The 13,343-nt window shown below is 36.3% G+C and overlaps 1 pseudogene across 1 annotated transcript; it reads right to left on the bottom strand.

Annotated features, from left to right (window-relative positions):
• Positions 1–2,568: 2,568 nt before the first annotated feature.
• Positions 2,569–7,399, bottom strand: LOC306655284 (ubiquitin-conjugating enzyme E2 variant 1-like; annotated as a pseudogene). The gene is made up of 2 exons: positions 7,295–7,399; positions 2,569–2,898 (listed from the first exon to the last, which is right to left on the bottom strand). The product of its transcript is annotated as a ubiquitin-conjugating enzyme E2 variant 1-like (transcript).
• Between the last annotated feature and the right edge of the window lie 5,944 nt (positions 7,400–13,343).

The raw sequence follows: 13,343 nt of genomic DNA, 5'->3' as shown, positions 1-13,343 counted from the left end.
ACTGATTTCCACAGTGGTTGTACTAATTTACAGTCTCACCAACAGTGTAAAAGTCTTCCTTTTTCTCTACATCCTCTTCAGCATTTATTATTATTATAATCTATTATTATTATTCACTGAAATGAAATCTCAGTGTTAATTTTGATTTGCATTTCCCTAATTGCTAATGATGTTGAACATTTTTTCATGCATTTGTTGGCCATTCGAATTTCTTCTTTTAAGAATCATTTGTTTAATTTATTTGCCCGCTTATTCATTGGGTTGTTTGATTTTTTTAGTGTAAAGCTTTTGAGCTCTTGTGTATATATTTTATATATTCTAGATATTAATCCTCTGTCAGAAGAGTAGCTATCAAAGTTTTTTTTTTCCATTCTGTGGGATTTCTCTCCACATTCGCAATTGTTTACTTTGCTGTGCAGAAACTTTTTAATTTGATGCTGTCCCATTTATTAATTCTTAACATAACTGTCTGAGTTTTAGAAATCCCACTGAGAACATCAGCTGGAGTGTTGACCCTACATTTTGTTCTAGGAATTGCAGAGTTTCTGGATATAATTCTGAGGTCTTTGATCCATTTTGAGTTGATTTTTGTGCAGGGTGAGAGATAAGGGTCTAATTTCATTCATCTACATATGGATAACCAGTTTTCCCAGCACCATTTGTTCAAAAGGCTGTCTTTTCTCCAATTTATGTTTTTGGTAACTTTGTCAAGGATCAGATAACTCTATATGTGTGAGTTTGTCTCTGTATCTTCTATTCTGTACCATTGGTCTGTGTCTGTTTTTATGACAATACTGTACAGTTTTTAAAAAAATCATTTCTTGCAAACCAAATATACTGCTGACAGTTCCCTTGGTTGTCTGAGAAAGCTTTATTTTTCTTTCAATTTTGAGGGAAATTTCAAACTTATATAGAACCTATATAGAAATATATAGGTTGGTGATCTTTTTTTTTTTTTTTTGTACACTTTCAGTATTCCACTCCACTCCTCTTATTTGCATGGTTTCTGAAGAGTTCCAATGTAAGTCTTATCTTTTTTTTTTAAATATTAATGCACACTTTTTATTATATTAAAATCAGGCAATGGTCTGACAATAAAAAGGCTGCTTATGGAATACTGTTATGTTAAACTTTACGTACAGGATGTTAAATCCTTAGAACTAAGTTTTCCCCCAGAAAGAGATTAATGGGAACATCAATTGCTTTTCAGACTTGATAGTTGCCGCTTCAAAAGGTGGTTTTACACAAAGGAGAAAAAAAAAAAACAAAACAAAAAACCTTCAGAACACCATGAATTGCCTTTATTTCGTTATGCATCCGCATTTCAGCATTTAGTGGTCCTGAACAGGAAGTGGGAGACGCAGCAACGTGCCAGGAGCCGGGCCCACAGACTCCAGGGCCTACTGTGCACACCGGCTCCTCCTCAGTCCCTGCTGAGCACCTGGGAAGCAGCGGCACCAAAACCAGCCTGTGCGCTGGGTCCAGGTTTCTCTGGTTCCAGTTGTCAGATTCCGCACTGGACCCACGTGGATGGCAGGGGACCCCGACAGGAGCCCTGGTCACCCCTCTTCACCATCTGCAAGCCAAGTCATTACAGGAGAAGGAAAAAATCCAGAGGGACCCTGTGTGCTCACGAGTGTCTTCAAGTGGCCTTTCTGCAGGTCTAGCCAGCAGGGACTATGAGGGCTGGCAGGTCTGGGAAACCCTGGTGGCTGCCCTGTCCACCTTAGGACCTGGGCCAGACGCATGGGCTGAGGGTGACAGCAAAGCACAGGCCCAGGAGCCACAGCTCGTTGCCCAGGCTGGTGGAGAGGGGATGGTGGTGGTTCCAGGAGTGGAGGAGGGAGGTCAGGGACTTTCCGAGCTGACCCAGGGCTCTGGCCAAGGCGAGGACAGTGGAGGAGAGCGCGGGTGGTGCCAGTGGACAGGGCTGAGGAGGGAAAGCAGCACCCCTCGATCAGGTGGGGGAGGGAGCCCTGAATTCCTCGCGAGGGCCAATTTCAAAGGGGATGGAGGGTTACAATCTATGCTTCGGCCAAGTTGAGTGGAGAGTGGGGGACCATGGCTTGGAAGGGAGCGTTTTAAGACTTAAAGGTGACCTGGTGAGGCAAAGCAGCCCGCCCAGCGCAGTCCCCAGGTACCACCTGCCACCTTTGCTCTGCTCTAGCAGGTCTCTCCGGGGCTGTCCCAGGGTGGGCGGAAGAAGGGGAGCGAGAAGGCAGAGCCCCCTGCCAAGTAAGTCATCAGCAGCAAGGTGGTTGTGTGATGTGTCTTTTCACAGTTGAGTTAGATGTGCCCACCGGTCAGGATGGGAATCGATTTAAATAGACTTTCTTGATCCCAGAAGTTCAACTACATGGACAGTGGTTACACTTGACAGGAGGATTTGTTATAGCACAACTTATATATTTCAAATGGACAAAAATTAGTATCATTTACAGTATCTTAAGATATACTGCCTTTGAATGCCTTTGAAAGCTTCCTTTCCAGTACTCTGAGTCTATAAGATGTATCCAGAAAATTTACTACGGTGGAAAATGAAGACTGCTTAAATCGAATGGGGGCTGTGGTTTTCTTTCTGATTAATTGCTGTAGCACTGTCCTTCCGGCGGCTGAGGGAGTTTCACGTTTTCTTTAGAGAACGACCTTGATGCTGTACGAACTCTGCCATTTTGCTAGCACTGATATGGCCCGTGGATCCACCACTCCATTAGAACTATTAACTCCATTCATATAAATTTTTGTTACAAATATTACAAAGGGGGGTGCTTCTGGGTATTTAGGTCCACATTCTATTTTAAGGCTGTATATTCGGTTTTCATAAATTGTCCAAGCCCGTGGTGGCTGCCATCTTGCGTCGCTGGCGCTCGAAGGCCCGTCCCCGGGCGCTGGCCTTATCTTTGTTTTTATATAAGTGATTTTTTCCCCCCCTCTGGGTATTTTTACCAAAATTTTTTCTTTGTCTTTACTTTTGGGCAGTTGGGATATCACATGCCTATGTGTGGAGTTTCGGGTATTTATCTAGTTTAATATGCTTTGAGTTTTCTAGAATTTAATTTGATGTGTCTCTCAGTTGTGAAAAATTCTGAGCTATTAGGACTTCACATATTTCATTTTCCCCTTTCTTTCATTTTTCTGATATTCTCATGTAAAGTACCACAGTTCTTGGATATTCTGTTACGTTATCCTGTGAGAAATTTCCTCTCCTGTATGTGAGACCGAAAAACTAGAGGGGGCTGGAATTGGGTACTTGTATTTCCCCAGGTTAGATAAGTCTTTGAAAAGAAGTTTCCCTTGAGGTTGGCCTTTGTCATAGAAAACAGAAAGAAGAACAGAATGCTCTGAGAATATTTCCAAATGGGCATTTTTCTCTTATGGATATTTCAAAGTTATTACCTCTTCCTTCTTTTTACTGGAAGCAAGATCCTGACTGTGACAACCTGGTGGGTTTCCTGAAGATAAAACTTACAAAAGTGTAGGACCTTCCTAATCCTGGGACCACTGGAGTTTTTAAGGTTCAGGCTAGTTCCCATGAAGACTCCAGCAATTCATCAATTGCAGCTTAAGTGGTCTGATGAGTACTGCCACCAGACAGCAGTACTTCTGTTCCTTTTAAGAAGTGATTCTCTGTATTTGCCTGTCTCTCCAGTTTTTGAGACAATTGTTTGCTTTGTCATTGAAATTCTCTGGTGAATCTAATAAAGATTGTTGGTTTTCAATTTGCTCAGCTTTCTTCTTGTCGCAAAGACAGAAGTGATAGCTTCCATGTTCATTGTACATCAGAGTGGAAGCTGTAAGTCTTCCGTGTGAATTTTAGACCTCAATATGAAAGGTAAAATAATAGAACTTCTACAATAATCACATACAAGTATGTCTTCATGACTTGAGATAAGCACATATTTTCTAACAGGTTAAGAAAAGGACAAACTATAAAGGAAAAAACAAATTGAACTTCCTTAAAATTAAAAAAAGAAATCTGAGAACAACTCAATAGCAAGAAAACAAATAACCAGATTTAAAAATTGTGGCAATAACCTGAATAGACATTTCTCAAAAGAAGAAAAAGAAATGGGCAACAGATATGTAGAAGAAAGTTAGGATCACTAATCATCAAGGGAAATGCACATAAAAACCTCAGTGAGCTATCACCTATTTCCAGTAAAAATGACAAATATCACAAAGGTTAAAAATGCTGGCAAGGATATGGAAAAAAGGGGACCCTTGCACATGTGGTGGGAATATAAATTAATATAGCCATTCCGGAAAACAGTATGGAAGTTCCTCAAAGAAACTGAAAAAAATAGAACTCAGAAGGAAAGGAAATAAGTATGTCAAAGAGATATCTGCACTCTCATGTTTATCATACCACTATTCACAAGAGCTGAAGTATGGAATTAGCAGCCCAGACATCTACAAATGTATGAATGGGAAATGAAACTATGTTATGTGTACACAGTGGAATACTACTGAGCTTTAAAAAAAAAGAATATTATGTCCTTTGTGATAATGGGATGAACTTGGAGGATATTGTGCTAAGTGAAATAAGCCAGGTACAGAAATACAAATATCACGTGTTCTTACTTGTATACCTAACGTAAAAATGTTGACCACACAGAAGTAGAGAGTAGAATGGTGATTACCAGAGACTGAGGAGTGGGAGGAATAGAGATATGTTATTCAAAAGTCACAATGTTTCAGTTAGGAGGAATAAATAATAAGTATTTAAGGCAATGGATGTTAATTAGCTTGACTCAATCATTCTGCATTATATCCATATATTCACTTTATATTCCACAAATATATAAATTATAATTTATATATTTAACTCAATTTAAATATAAAATAAATAAGTTAAAGTTTCTGTTCATCAAAGAACATCAGTCACAAAATAGAAAGAAAATATTTGAAGTAAAACCAGGATTACTATCTAGTATGTATAAAGAACTACCACATCAAAAGACATACTGAGAATGTGAGAACTCCTACATAGTAATAATAATAAGATCAACACAGTTTTAAAAATGATCTAAGTTTTTGAGCATGTGCTTCCCAGAAAGGATATCTGTCTCATTTGGAGCTGCTACAATGGAAAATCACAGACGGGTAGATTTAAGAACATAAGGTTCTGAGTCTGGAAGTCTGAGGTCAGGGTACTAACCACAGACAGGTAGTTTTAACAACATAAGGTTCTGAGTCTGGAAGTCTAAGGTAGGTCAGGGTACTAACATGATTGGGTTCTCGGTAAAGTCCCTGTTCCTGAGTTAGAGATAGTTACCTCCTTGTATCCTCATATGGTGGGGGAACAGAGAGAAAGATATTTTTTATAAAGACATTAATTTCATTCATGAAAATGAATGGAAATGACTTAAGTACCTCCCACAGGTATAGTATCACAGTGGGGCTTGGGATTTCAACATATGAATTGGCTTGGGAGGGACACAAATATTTAATTTCATAATGCCATCAATCTAACCTTTGAGCCTGTGAAAACAGCATTAGTTGCAGGGAATGACAGAACTACAGTAAGATAACTACATATCCATCAGGATGATAAATTTAGAAATAAAAACAACCAATACCTACGGTGTTGATACTGATGTTCAGAATGGAAACTCACACATGCTAGGAGTTTATTGGAACATTCTTTGTTTCTATTAGAGGTTACATGCATTCTGTGTCCCAGAAAAATCTGCTCCTGAATAAAAACATTCAGATTCTAATGAAAATAGAATGGATTTTAAAATCTTGTTATATTTATATTTAGAATACTACATAAAAAATGAACTAACTGTACTACATTATTAAGTGAAAGAAGACAGAAACTAAAGAAAACTACTGTATGATTCTAATATTGAAACACATGTACAAATAATGACATTCAAATAGTGGTTACCTTGGGAGAGGTAACAAATGGGGCAAAAGGAGAACTTCTGGTGAGAGAATGATCTATTTTTTTTTAATCTAAGTGGGAGTCACAGATTTGTTTACTTTGCAAAATTAATAAACAAGTCACTTATGACTTGTATGTATGTTATACTTACATGAGAAATCTACTTAAAAGAACAGGTTGTATAAAAATATGCAAAATGTTCTCTAGAATTATGCATACACCAACATGGACACCCTGGAAAGATACACAACAAAATTTTAACAGTAAGTTTCCAGGAGTTGTGGGAGTTTCATTTTTGTAGGTTTTGTTGTTGCATTTTCAAATTTACTTCAATGAACTGAATTATTTTTTGTGATCAGAAAATATCATTAAATTCCTACAAAGTAAAAATTATTATAGGAACTATAAGCAGGATGGATTGGAGAGGTAGGACTGGAGGTTCAGGATGCATTGCTATAGCTATGTGAGAATTAACAGGGGCCTGAGTATGAGTACTGTGGTCAAAGACTAAGGAGGTTCATTAAGTTGAAATCAAGAGGAACAGCTGGTCTGTGAGACTCTGCATGTGTGTGTGTGTGTGTGTAAGAGCATTCAGGTGTGAACAGGTTAGAACTAGAATCCCTCAGAGGTATCCAAGCAGATATGTCTTGTGAGCAGTCAGATTGCTATGTAAAATGTCTAATTTCAACATTTCTCATTGTTATCATTTGATAGTTTACCCATCTAACTGAATAAAGTGTGATAGCAAATGAAATAATTTGACTGTAACATCTTCATTTCCTTGCCCCATGCATTCACAAATTAGGTTTTTTGGGTATCATATAAATGAGAAACAAGTGCCTTGATGAGTATTATGCTCTCTGCTGGTACTTTTTCCTCTTCAGGGTGAATTTTCATAGCACAAATTACCCCTCAGAAAAAGACACAACTTACAAGACAATGGCCGAACTACAGAAAATAAAGATTAAATGGATAAGATGTATAATTGCGTTATTTTTAAAGATTCTAGAGTTCAAAAACAGAAGAATTATATTGAAACTCCAAGGTAATTTGACAACTTAGATATTTCCCCTCCCCATCTATATCTATACATTCTATGTAAATAAAGGGAAAATAAGTTGAGATAGAAGAAAGATACCTTAATAATAATTTTGAGATTACACAGTGAAAATTGCTTTATCAAGCAAACCTAATTAGGTGAGGTCATACTTTAGGTATATAAGTAGTTGGTTAAGATACCCTAATTCCACAGAAATTCACAAGTGGCTCCTTAATGCATACACTATTTATTCTATATAATTAATACTTAAATTACAATAATTTGCAGTGTAAAATTTAGTCTAAACAGACTGTCAATCCTTAGAAGACACATATATTAATGATGGGAGAAGTCCAGATTTTAACCGATCTGCACAATCTTCTTGCTAGATCGCTGGATTGAGAATTTCTTCCTCCTTTTTCTGTGTCCTGCACAGTTTTATAACACCAACTTTGCATGCCGTAGGTCATGGTAGTATCTTTTAGGGTTTGGTCTTTAAGCTGGATTGTGTAACCTAATTATTGGTAAAAGGTTTTATATTTTTAGAAAGTCTATGACAGATTCCCTTATTAAACTTTTCTTCTTCAGAAAGGTAGCTTTATTGCTCTTGCTTTAGGTGAAAACATGAATAAAGCAATTAATTGATTTCCAAAACCATGCAGTGAATCAATCAGTAATGGAGTTTGGACTGGTACTGTAGACCTCCAGGTATTGAGTCAAGATCACATGTGTATACGATGTCAAATCCCTTAAAGAGAGTTTTAAAAAAAAGCTTTCACAAGTTTCCATAAGGTGGGAATGGTGGGTTCTGGTTTTCTTTTTGAGGAAAAATTTAATTACATTTAAATATCTGCTTAAACATTAAAAAATGAAGTAAGTCTAAAACCTAAAGCAAGAGTGCTTATCTCAGGTTTTTTTTTTTTGTATTAGTTGGGTGAAAGAGAAAATTAAAATAAGCATAAATTGGGTGAAATTAAAAAGAGATGCTAAAGAATACATCACTTGCCCCAAGTCTTCCCTGTTGTATCCTTTAGACAGCATTCTTTTTTACTTCCTTTCTGCATTTTCCCTCCATGGAATCCAGCCTCAACAATGAAAAGCAGAAAAGGCAATTTTGACACTCAGTGGAGAAAAAAAGGAAGAATGGAGAGAGAAATTGCTAGGTGCAGTGGTGCATGCCTGTAATCCCAGGATTTCAGGAGGATTGCAAGTTCAAAGCCAACCTCAGCAATTTAGCGAGACCCTTCAGTAACTTAGTGAGATCCTGTCTCAAAAAAAAAAAAAAAGGCGGCGGGGTGCTGGGGATATGACTCAGTGGTGAAGTGCCCCTGGAAAATAAGAAAGAGAAAGAGGGAAGGAGGAAGAAATAAAAAGAAAAGAAAGGAGGAAAAGGCAAATAAAATCTGGATGTAGAATATAATAATAGAAGGGGATTAACTTCCAGAGGTCAGAACCCCATGGGCTGATAAAATGTTTAGGTCCTGATTTTAGAGGAACTCCGCATGTATGTAGAAGGACTTTTGATCAAAATTGTAAAGCTTAACATTCTATTGTTATTGTTTAATAATATAAGGTAGTTTTAATAATGTATTCAAGGTCAAGAAATGTTTCTTTTAAAAATATGTATCCTCCTTTGTCAAACTCATTAACAGAGAATGGTATCTTTATTATTTATCAGTGGATTTCCAATCAATTACCATTCAATGCAAAAATAATCCCAGGTGCTAAGATTAAGTATTGTTTAAATCATAGAACCAAGACCTATAGTCAGACATGACCTCAATAATGCAAATGTATTTGTGGATTGCTGGGAAGACAAATTCATTTTTAACAACAGACAGTGTCAGGAGAAGATTAAAATATATATGCACCACATAGATGAAATAATTGTAATCAGGACAGTAGAATTACCACAATTGGAGAATTTCACTGAATAGCTGAATTTCATGTATAACACAATCAAATTTTCTGCCTTATTCAGTCTCACCAGTGTTCATTTCCTGGATGTTCTGATTAATTTAAACTATGGTTAATTGAACACTGAAATATTCGGGAAACTATAGGCAGGAACAATTTGCTATGGACTATTTCCACCCGACTTTTAAAACTTAGAGACTAGATAGGTAGAATGAGATAGGTAGCATGAATTATATTTTCATTATATGTCTGCCATGGAGATTTTACTGGAGAGGATGTAAAGGACGGGGCTATAAAAGTACTAAGGTTAAAACACTTGTTTAAAAAGAATGATATAAATAGTTACGAATTTCAGTGTTCAGTGGTAAAAAAGGTTTCAAGCAATTTCAAAGTTGTAATCCTGAACTAGGCTTGCATTTATGTGTTATTTTCCTGTTCAACTGCACTTTAAAAACCAGTCATTCTTTTCATCAAGCTAAATTAGAAAAATTTCCAGGAAAAGGTTTTAAATGGATTAAACTTAGAAGTATTTTTATAAAACAACTATTCACACACATTTGTAGATTTATTGATTCTTAGTTTTCAGATCTAGCCAAATAATTTTCAAACACTGGTTACCACACTCTATGCATTTTCCTACTTCACCCCACTTCTTTATCTAAATTGATTAGGAGTTCTGCATTACTGCTAGTAGACATCAGAAATATTTTCACAGTATAAATATGCTGGAAGGAGGATCTTTCCATAGGATAACCATTTAATGTTGGAGAAGTTAATGTCATACAACACCCTACTTTCCCAGGCAGTATCATATTTCCTTTGACCAGAATGTGCAGGCCATGCACAGCTCTCTCACTCTATTACTAGGGCAATACATTGGTAGAATTCCATACCTTAATAACAATCCATAAAGATTTATCAGCTAAAACCGTCTTAAAGATGAATTCACATAATTCTGAACCTGCATAATGTTCAACTCATTGCTGTTATATTTTATATAACTAAAATAAACTTTCATCTGTTACATCAATCCATGTTATAATGTACTCACATGTTATCTTTTAATCCTGTGATCATGAGCTAATGGCATGTTTTCCTCATTGGATTAAATCATCATTAGACACTTCAGAGCATCTGAACTATTGAGACAGGGTTTTTGAGGACAATCTGCAGTCAACTGGTAATTATTAGGAAGATCATCAGCAAGATAGGAGGTAAGACTGTAAAGGGTGATTAGCCTTACTGTATGTGAAATAATCATTCCACAAAGGGCGTGAAAATAGTGAATCGTAGACCTGTAAGTAATTTTGGTCTATCCTTTATTTGATGGATAAAGAGAAACAGTGATTCAATGACTACTCCAAGATCAAACAGCTAGTAAGGGAATATTCTCCAGGATCCCAATTCAGATGTAGCATGGTTGGAAGTGGAAGGTGTGGGAAGTGAATAGAGCAGTTCATAAGACTATGTTAAAACTAGGATGAAAAAACATTAGAGGAAGCAGTGAAAGAGCAAGAATGGATGATACTTATAGAAGATTGTCAAATGGTTGCTTTCACCAACCACACACAGATGTCCCTCCCGCAACATTAGACCTGAAATTAGAACCTGGCTACATGTTTAGCACAAATCCTATGGTCTTTTTATCTCTTGTTCTCAATTATTTATCCCCAGCATAGTGACAACAGATTAAGGTTTTTTTTTTTTTTTTAAACAAACTCTTTGATTCCAATTTATAAAGAAAAGCATTCGTATTTAAGGATGGATCAGAAAGAGAGGTGGTTATCACATGTATTTAAAGAAAAAATTTAATGTTTAGGTATTTACTGATCACGTTTAGCTCAGCTGTAGTTAACATCTGGAACCTATGGGAGAAAGTTTCCCATTTGGTGAGGTAAACAGAATATTTATATGGCTTACTGCCTTTGAAAACTTGAAAATTTGTGCAGTGCTTTTGTGACTTATGGAGTGTATCAAATATTGAAAACCCAACAGTGAGCAAGATGATAATTTTTTTCAAAAAGTTAGAACAATTTTAAACCTACTGCAAAATCAAAATTCCTTAAAACAACTGCCATCCCACTACATTTATGCTTCTCTTATTGGTTAGCCAAGATGTATGGTAAGTTCAAAGTGTCTCCGTATTACTGCATTACCTGTCTATCTATCCACCTACCCCATGCCTATATGCACAAGATTTAATTCTAGGTGGTATACTAAAGTATTCTAGCTACTATACAGCAATGGCTTACATACAGATTTTCTCTGGATTCAGACAAGTCCTTAGTCCTTGATGCCTTTTCCATAAAATATGCTACAGAGAATATAATCATTTGACACATTACTGCCACGCACATAAAAATATGTATTTGATTTTAAGGTGCAACTGTGTCTGAATTTTTAGTGACATGTGTTTTAAATGGTATTATTTCAATGAAAGTAATACATAATTATGCTAAGTGAATTAAGCCAATCCCCCAAATCAAAGGTCAAATGTTTTCTCTGATATGTGGATGCTAACACACAATAATGAGGGGAGGGGAAGAATAGAAGTTCAGTAGATTAGACAAAGGGGAATGAAGGGAAGGGAGGGAGGACAGGAATAGGAAAGACAGTGGAACAATTTTGACATAACTTTCCTATGTTCATATATGAATACACCACAGTGAATCTCTACATCATGGACAAGCACAGCACTAGGATTTTCTATTCAGTCACTGAACACTATATATCCTTTTATTATCAATAAAATATTATTGACTTATTATAAGAAAAAGCAACACATAAATACATTTCCTTTGTTAAAAACTCAAATATTCCAGACAAAGCAAAAGTATCCTTTCCAAAACTGAGTGTTTGGTGTGTATCCTTGCAGACTGAAAGAAACACATTTACATAGATTTTATGTCAGTGCACTCAAATTGCATGTGTTGAGGTACATCCAGTTTTTTATACTGAGTGTATCTGGGAGATATTTCCTTCATCACTGCAGGCATCTCAAAAACCTCTCTGGTTACTAAGAAATATACCTCTATTTTGGTTTAACAGCCAGATATGTGAGTCAGGCAAAAGAAGGCATGATAATAGGCATTTTGCTGAATAGTGAATATTGTGGGACAACTATGGAGATATTACAATTTTCTGGTTGTTTTCTTTCTAAATTTCTGCTCCTTTCTATTGAGGAGTTGAAGGAAACATAAATAAAATTCTAAACATTATTGGCCTGCATTGAAAGATTAAAAGTGCAATTCTTCTGATAGAATTGTTATAAGCATTAGAGAAAACACCGTCTGAACTTTAACTAACAGCTCGGGTCAAAACAGGCAGTTCACATCCTCTGGCAATGAATTCTAAGACGGATGATAAGGAATATACCATATTCTTTCTGTGTGAGAATGACTTCACAGCTGGTTAGCTCTATGTCTGAGAAGATTGAATTCCTGCTCTTTACAACAATCACCTCCATAAATAGATGATTTGAAATCCAACAATGCTGAGTGCAGTTTTCTCCTCTTTGTAGAATAATTAACTCTATTAGTATTTCACCAATTTATTTTATATTGAAATATTAATTGTTGTCTAAACAAATTGCTGGAATGAAGGCAGCTAGCTAGCCCATTTCTTCTCCGTTTTGTTAGTTCTTTTGTCTTTGCGCACTGGTGAAAAAATGTTGACACATAACTTCTAAAGACACCATGATTAATTACGTTATTATAAATGACTTATTCAAACTGGGCCTCTGGAACCACAGGAGAAAAAATGCAAAGAAGACTTCATTCACAAAGAAGACTGAGCCAATTTTAACTCCGGCATGAAATGATGTGAGTAGGTTGACTTTGACAATCATGTTTAGTCCTGGGTAGAATGTTGTCTCATTATGCAACCTCACTACCAAATCTTAGCTCCTTGATGTTATCCAAAGACACCTCCTTCCTCAGAGAACTGCAACCTCTACCGAAGCCCAAGGGAGTATAAACAAAGCCCTTTCTCGCAGGGTTACAGGAGAAGACAGGTCATCATCCAACACAATAAAATAAGGTAGTGAAGAAAAGAACCAATCAAATTTCTTTGATTTTGAGACTTAGGGAAAGGACTTAGGAAACCTCAAGTTCTGACCTTCAGAAGCAAAAAAAAAAAAAAAAAAAAACTTCAGTTAAATGGGGAAGAGTACTCATTTTAACCACTTTAAGATGTTAAGATTTTAAAAATACAGTGCTTAACATTTTGTAGAGCTACAACAAAGAATACACTAACCTTAGTATTTACATGCTAAACGTCTGCTAAACCATTTCATAATGTGCCTCAGAAAAATTTCATGGTTTTTCACAGAGACACCTCCTCCCTCCCCTGCTGGTGACCATGTTCCCATGCATGTAAATTAAATACTTTTGACATTCCAGTGAGGCTGGTACCCTGAAGGTAAAACTCTTGCCAATAATATTGTTGCACCAGATGCTCAGAATTGTTGCTGCTTAATGCCTTATTTTGTTTCTTGTT

The sequence above is a fragment of the Sciurus vulgaris genome (assembly GCF_902686455.1).
Source record: "Sciurus vulgaris genome assembly, chromosome: 2".
In the NCBI taxonomy this organism is placed as follows: Eukaryota; Metazoa; Chordata; class Mammalia; order Rodentia; family Sciuridae; genus Sciurus; species Sciurus vulgaris.
This window is presented reverse-complemented; position numbering and strand designations above follow the sequence as displayed.